Raw genomic sequence first — 8554 nt, forward strand, 5'->3', positions numbered from 1 at the left:
TTTTCCTTGAGGCTTGCTGGTTGTAAGGTACTGGGCGGGACAGATACCCCAACAAGCAGGCCCCCTCATGTTACAGATGGTGCCCACGTGGATAACTGAATCCACAGAAAGCTTGAGAAAGCTTGGGAAAGAATAGAGTAAAGCATGTTTTCTTAGTAGCAGCAATTTCTCAGGTCTGCTCTGCTTGCTAGAGGCAAGCAAGTGCTCTCATCTAAGAGAGGCTTCCTGACTCAGCTTTAGCTGCAAAGCCTTGCAGCTCTTTTAAGAGGTCCTGCCACTAAACACTTAAACTGTGTTGAGGAAAAGCTGAACGCATGCTTTTTGGGTTTTCAGCCATAGTAGGAAAAAAACTGAGCTGTTTTAAAATACCAGCCATCCTGCCAGGGCAAACTCTGACTCTTTAAGGCAGGCGGTTCAACTGACTGTGGTCTGTGAGCAGAATGCTGCAGCTTGCTTGCTGGCAAGGACCTTGAAACGCCATAGAGTTGTGGAGATAAACGTGACTGCAGCTGGTATCTTTGCCATGAGGCAGGAAAGCTAAAGAATAGGCTGTATCCAGCAGTCAAAGCCACAGCTCTCCATATTGCTTAGCAAATTAAAGACTCATGTGGTCAAAAAAAGAGAGATATACAGTAAAGAGAGATTCAAAGACGAAGAAAACCTCTAAAGGGTTTACATTGTGTTAAAAATATATGCAGGCTAAAGGTTAAAGTTCTTAAAAGTACAAAAAAAGAAAGAGGGTAGTTGTTTGTGGTGGTACACACCTTTAATCCCAATGCCTGGGAGGCAGAGATAGATTAACCTCTGTGACTTCAAGGGTCAGAGGTAGATTGACCTCTGTGACTTCAAGGTGTGGTAGCACAGTCTTTAATCCCAATGCCTGGGAGGCAGAGAGAGGCAGATCTCTGTGAGTTCAAGGTGTGGAAGCACACACCTTTAATCCTAGCACTGGGGAGGAAGAGACAGGTGGATCTCTGTGAGTTCAAGGACAGCCTGGTCTACAGAGTTATTTCAGGACAAAGATATACAGAGAACCTGTCTCAAAAAGTAAAAGTAAAAATAAAAGAAATAGAGATTAAAATAAAGCCGCATAAAGATGGAAAACACACAGAGAATCTTGATACTGTATGCTATTATGCTCTCTTTGAATCCTTTGAATGCTGCAAGCAGGTCCCCTCATGTTACAACTGTGTATGCTGCTTCTTCTCCGTCATCTTGAATCTTTTTGTAACAGAATCTCTGCATAAAATGATACAGTTGTGTCCTTTGGGACTGGAGGATGTACAGCTCAGAATCCTGCAGATGTGAGCCAGCGCTAAGACAGTTAGGGGATGAAGAGAGACGAAGTCGTAGGTCCTATTTTAATGCATACCAACACTTCCCAATTGATCATGTTTGGCCCTAGATCCCTAATATTCTATCTTATGCTAATAGAAATCTATATTTCAACTGAGACCTTGTTCTTTCTAATCCATCCTTTCTATAGCAGACATTTAGAAATAGAGGCAAGCATGTGGATTGTATGGACAAGGACAGTGTCTAAGAATGAAGAAGCAACAGCCTAGAAGGGTATGGAGCCCAGACTCTGTGGAGCCAATCCACTAATCTGTGCTGCTTAAGACTGAATGATCACTAAACTGAGAAATAAACTTTAATCCTATTTAAGCCTCTTTTATTGTAGATGTTTGTTAGTCTAGATGAACCTATAATTTAATTCATGTTTATGTTTCCAAATTACCCTGTACTTTGATGTAGAGACCACTGACAGTTCTCCACTGCATCCAGAATAAAACACCAACCCAGAACTCGTGGGCTTTCACCATCTGATCAATAACCTTTCTCTCTTCATTTCTTTTCCAATCTGACCAATACCTTTCTCTCTTCATTTCCACCTTGTTTTCACACAGCCAGAGTGATGGATTTACTGTTTCTTCAACACTCTCCATCCTCCTTTGCCATGATGTCTGATGTCAAAAAGCCATTTATTCCCCCAATGTGCTATTTACAACCGCCCTTTGAACCCAAAATATCCTGTTCCAAGAAAATAAAGGTTGTTTTGTTTAGGTTGGAAAGGCAGAGGAAGGGGGTCAAAGAAGGAGGGAGGAAGTGAAGGAGGAGGATTTGAAGAAAGGGAGTAGAGGAAAGAGAAAGCTGGGAATAAATAAATGGCTGTTGTGATGTGTTCTTACGGGTGATAGAACACTATCCATAGGGCATTCAAGAAAGAAAGAATCACCCTATGAAAATGTGGGAGAAAACGCTGTAGTCATAGGCATGTTTTATATCTTTCTGTTTGCTTATGTTTATTCCTTGGGAAAGCAATTAGACAAATGAGAAACATTAGAAAATTGGTTTACACTAATTTACTGAAGTATTTTCTCCTCCTGTACAATAATTTGAATAAACCACAAATTAATTTTTTTATCAGCAGTGCCAAAATGTATTTCAGCCTTTTAGTATACTTGGGGAAGCTGTTCGAAACTGAATTTGCTTTCCAGGGGTAATCACTGGAAATTCGAATCCTAGAACATAGGCATATTCAGAAGGAGCTCTGTTCTGTTTTCGGTCATGGATTTCTTGGTTGTTTTATCCCATATAGAGCAGCACCCTAGTCTAGGCGCATGTCAATTTTCCACTTTCTTAGGGAACTTTGACTTTAACATTGAAAACCGTAAGTCAGAGAAAATGAGCACAAAAGCTCTAAAAACTAATGTAAGATTTTAAAAGGGAAAGTTCCTGAAATTGTTGTAAACAAAATATTACTTTAACATGTATATCAATAAGAGTGAACGAATGGTATTTTTCTTCTGACTTGAAGTGTTCATGCATCCATCCCCAAATCTCCATCCACAATATTATTGAAGAATATCCTGTTATAAGAGCGAGGTTTCATCCAGTCTTCCCTCAGCGCCAAGACAGTTGGATCACTCATGGAAACTGACTAAAGTACTTGCTCTACAAAACAAGGGGTACCCTCTGTCTAGCTTTACCCCCTGAGCAACTGCATCTATAGTTCCCTTAATACCAATCCAGTCTACAGATGAAGACAAAATAAGACAACACAAGGTGGGGCTGATCCTCTTTTCTCTGCGGTGAGAAAAAGAGTAAACCTCTGGAAACCTGTACTTGGTGTTGCATGGAGAATGATGTATTCACTGAGACCTTTAAATATGGATGTTTACATTCCTACCAAAGGCAGCATCATCAAAGACAGACTGAAGTCTGTTTTGGATTTTTATTTTCCAGCCCCACTGAGTAGTACACCATAATTTACTGAGATACAAATCAAAGAAACAAATGCCTGACACTCCCTTCTTTATAAAATTAAAATTATGATTCATGACTTAACGCCAACTCTTGATGCGGTACTTAATGTACTTTTAGAATAAAAATATTATCTTACATTTGTATCACATTTTACAGTTTCAAAATCATTATTTCATAATGCACTGTGTTGTTTCTATGTGGTTGTCTTGTTAAGTTTTTGAAAAATGTGCCATTTTTTATTGTCAATGTGTTGATTTACTGCACATTTAACTTAATAAGAAGTAACTGCCACCCTACTACCTTTCAAGGTCACATCACACTGTAACCATCCTTACCAAAGTGTTTCCCTTAGGACGCAAATGGATCCATCACATCATTCAAATCCTAGTGCACTAATGGGTGTATTTCTCTGTTTGATATTTCCCGTAAATAAATACAGTAAAGTATATTAAAACTTGGGCAATGATGGACTATTTCCCTTGGATATGGTTCTACAACAGGGGTGAGCTTACATGCTTTTGAGACTGACTCAGTTGTCAGTTTTCAGTCATAGGAGAGTCCTGGTAGCATGTTGGGAGTATTAGCAAAACTGGATGCAAACAGAGGACATGCAAGACTACTTTCTTCCTCACAAGGGAGTTTTCTTCCTGGGTATTCTGCATTTGCATTAATCTGCTGACAGTTCCCACAGCCGGAAACTATCCTTCTGTGCCCTCAGCTTTTGTAACTACTTGCTGCCCACTCTACTTGTTTCACAGGCACGCCTTAAGGCCCTTCAGCCAACACTTACTTATGTCTCCCAGCTGACCCTTTCCCTGGAATACACCCTTGTCTCATCTTTTTGTCCCAGACAATCCGCTCTTCTCCATAGACAGTATGTCCAAACAACTCCAATTTGTATTCTGTGACCTTTCCAACAACCCACACACCCTCTTTAATGGATGTTTTACTCATATAATCACGATGCTTTTCTTGTTTCCCTAGGAGTCTCTGTATTAGAAAGTTTAGAGAAAGTGCCCAGTTTTGTTTTGTTTTGTTTTACTCATAAACCTAAGAGCTAAGATTTATTACACGCTTGCAATGTTCCAGTTACCATGATAGGAATATTATTTAAACTCCATTACGCGTGCTGGAGGGCAGAGGCAACCTCACTACATGGGTGAGGAAATAGCCTTGGACAGTTTGAACGGCTTGCACAAATGCCTTGTCCATCAAAGTCAAACATAGACATTAACTCACACCCACCAGACTCTGTGTCCTTAACAGTGCAGAAAAGAACACAGTGGCTGTACCTAGTAACTCCACAGAGAAAGTTTGCAATGGGATATTACTCACAAGTGTGTTACAGGAGCCCAAAAGCAGTCATCAGAGGGGAAGCAGCCAACTACGGGATCTAACTGCAAGAGACTCCTGCGATTGCCAGAGCTGGAGAGCAAATGAGATGAGATGACACTAGAAAGAAGGCAGAAGCTGGCACTCAGTTTCTCAGTCTCAGACAGTGGGAGTCGGGGCCACAAAAAGCAGTCTAGCAGGAGCTAGACCCCTACACTAGAAACAGTGACTAGATGCCCCTATAGCAGAGATAGAGGTTCAAACGCTAAGCAGTGTTTCCCATTCTCTGAATCCCAACACAGACTTTAGTGCCAGTCTCTGGAAAACACTGATTGCTTTAAGGAATCCCAAGGAGTAATTTTCAGAGCAGTTTATGTGCAACACAGAGAGGCAGGGGGTACCTTTGAGAATGAGCATGCAATGACCCCCTTGACACAAATGCCCACACTGACTTCACTAATCCATGAAGTCTCAGGCATCACTCACATCCATGGTTGATAATCAAGTGCAGCCCCATGCCTGTGGCACACAGTGATTGGAATATAACACCTTATCTGCAGTTAGGGAAGATGCGTGTGAACATCAAGTATGCATCGCAAGTGGCTAAATACCAAGACGTTAGGCAATTCTTTCCCCAGCTATGTAAGGACAGCACAGGAACGTACGGCAGGTTTTATCCCTTATTTCTATTAGCACTGTTCAGTGAATTATTGTTAAACCAGTTCCATGAGTCCAGTAACCAGGGGTCTCCAGATAAACCAAAATTCTGCTTAGGTAGCCTGAGAGGTCCTCAGAGAGAGAGCTCACTGTTCCCTCACAGCTAACGGTGCCTCGCCTTCAAAAGAGAAGAAAAGGCAGTAACAGTTTAATGCTGTGGAGAAGTCACTCACTTGGCCTTTTTGTCACAACTGATATTATTGTTGGAATCCATTACTTCTCTAGTGTCCTCTGTTTAATCTGTTTCACATTCATAAGGAAGATGAAATCCAAAAGCAGCACAGACTCAATTACTCTCATTACCTGATCTTAAATATAATTGTCTAACACATGGGAGACGGGACATTTCGAGGAAATGTCAATGAGTCTGATGCTTCAGTGACAAAGTCCCTGGAGTTGATGTTCACCCAAACATATTTAATTCTCTTCGTTACAAAAATTACATGAGAAATTTCTTAAGAGCCATCTTACTAACAGAATTTTAGGTATTTCCTGTTCTCAAGGGCAGAGAAATACTGCAAAATCAACATTTTTTTAATGACATTTCAGTACTGTCTCTCTTGGCTGAAAACAGAGAAAGTAAGAGACATAAAAATGAAAAAAAAAGAAAAAAGGTTAATTAAACATTTTTAACTCTTAATAGTTGTTTTTACATTAAACCTTAATCCAACTTATATTTTGTGTAAATAAATTCATCTATCTTCCTGGTGACAAGATCATGAATAAATTAAATGAAATATATTTGCTTCCTCTGGGATTAATTCTTCCATGATTACTATAATACAGAAATAAGTATTAGCATTTCAGTTTAAAGATTAACCATCTTCTAATTCCATTATCAGGGACATTTTAGGATAAAATGATTTTGTTGCTTCTCATCTGGGGTACAATCTGAGATAAGCTCATCTGAACTGTGGCCGAGTCTAATGTTTATTAAAGTCTGTGAAATGAATTCACATTGAATATGATCCCTTGGTCTGAAAGTTGAGTATCAAGCCAGCATAAACTTTGCTCTTCTGGAAGAAAAGTTAAGAATTTCTGTTTCGTGCACTCTCCCCATCACAATTCCATAACACACACAGACACACAGACAGAGACACACAGACACAAACACAAGACACACAGGCACGCACACACGTGCTCGCACACACACACAGAGACACACAGAGAGAGACACACAGACACAAACACAAGACACACAAGCATGCATACACGTGCTCACACACACACACACGCACACACAATTTTCCTCTATCAGACTGCCCGGAGGACTAGGACAGGATTCCGACCCTGTCCCTCTCCAGTCCCCATTCTCTTCTACGACAGGAGTTCAGAAGCACTGACCCCTGCAGGTTATTTTCCCCCAGGTCCCCAGTGATTTTCTGGCATTGGCTAGTGAATGGTAACTTGCAAAGACATTGAAAAGCCTGGATACTTCTAACTCTGCTTACCTCAGTCTCCGAGACAAGAAAATCCAACTATAGTTAGGAGTTCCACAAAAATGCCCCCTTCTATCTCTTTTGTTATGGTTTTCTTCTTTGCTAATATATAAATTCCTTCTCTGTTTCTATTGGTTTTTCAAGACTTCCATCATAAGTATAATGAAGTCCCTCTACCAAATCCCCACTATTTTAAATCTATTAGATAGTTTTCCTTTTTTGGTTGGATCATGACTAATGCAAATAGTTTCCATCAAAGCCGAAAGAATGATAACACTCTGTATGTATTACCTCTCACACTGACTTCGAAGAAACCAAAACCATGGCAAAACATATAATATAAAGGGTAGAGGGCTCTCTGCACCCATGGTGCCTGAAGTTCAGCTTTCAAAAGTCCCATGCTGTTCTCTATATAGGCTGAATTCTGAACCTTTATATTTCTTCATGACTCACTCCAAAATGAAACTAAGTCTGGCTAACATCAGCTACCACACTCCTTGCTCCTACTCTAGATTGTCTTGGCTTTTCCTGTAATTAGAACAGTCCAACTCCCAGCCAAGTCCCTATCAGAAGGCAGCTGCCTACAATGAAGACAGAAATAGTGCGGGGTGGCTGATCCTCCTGGAGTTTGGGGTCAGATATCTCAGCTCTGTCTACTGTGTGGTCAGAGCCTGGTGTGGTCCGGAACTTCCAGAGAGAAGTTTGGTGCCTCGGCGCTGTCATACAGTACCTTGCAGAGTAGATCATCAAAACTGAAAAGCCTATCTACATATTTCATTGGCCCTGGGAAATCCAGTATGCCAAACAATCCACATCCTTCTAGAAGTCAATAGCCGACCTTCCTCAACTCTATGTCTAACTCCCCAATGAGCCCCAAAGAACCCATGACAGCCATAATCTCCAAAACTCTCTTGAAAATCCCATTCTCTGTCACTTACTTCAAAAACAAAATTTAAAGCAGTCCCCTAAATCAAATGGGAGCCATCTAATTCTCATTTTTTGCTGCTTTATTATCTTTTAATGTACCTTTTCTTCCAGTCTTAAAGAGAAGAAAATGTCTGGCAGTATCAAGATATATGAATGTTCCTAGACAGAATTAGTCAATAATTAAAGAGAAGGGGCCTCTCTATACTGCTGCACTCGGAGAAAGACGAGCCTGCAAGTGATCCATGGTAGGTTAGTTCTACAATCTGCCCCAGAACAACTTAGGAGGAAAAAAACAGGCCAGTAGGGGATCAACAAGAATAGGTCTCTACACACACCATTGCCAACCAGAGGCCATAAACTTGACCTTTAAGAGACCGTCAGTGACTGGTCTGAGATAGTCACATGGGTCATTAGGATTCAGGCATGAGAATTGGGACGATTGGGACTACGGGGTGGGGGTGGGGTATAAACAGTGACTCTGTTGCACTCACAGATTTAAACAGTTCAGTACCTGTTTTGTCTCTGTTCCCTCTGGGCCTTTGTTGATTCTGAATATGTTTATTGTGAATAAATGTTATTAACAAAAAGATTTATTTTAAAAAGGAGAAGGATCTTAAAAATGAGTGTTTAATTATGATTTCATAGGCTCAATATTATATAATATATATATATTATATATATTATATTTTGCACAACTTTCATGAAATGCCCGGGTTTTCCTTGTCCGAATGGACTCAGTACTTACAGCTAACTCCGGACTATACTGATTAAGCTCAGTAACGTGATAGGCTAGTTCAAGTGTTCAAAGAGTCATTTAATCTTAGGACTTAGCTCTCATAGACTAGTTCTCATACATGCACTCTGTCTCAAAG

The sequence above is a fragment of the Myodes glareolus genome, chromosome 2 (genome assembly GCF_982192425.1).
Source record: "Myodes glareolus chromosome 2, mMyoGla1.1, whole genome shotgun sequence".
Lineage (NCBI taxonomy): Eukaryota > Metazoa > Chordata > Mammalia > Rodentia > Cricetidae > Myodes > Myodes glareolus.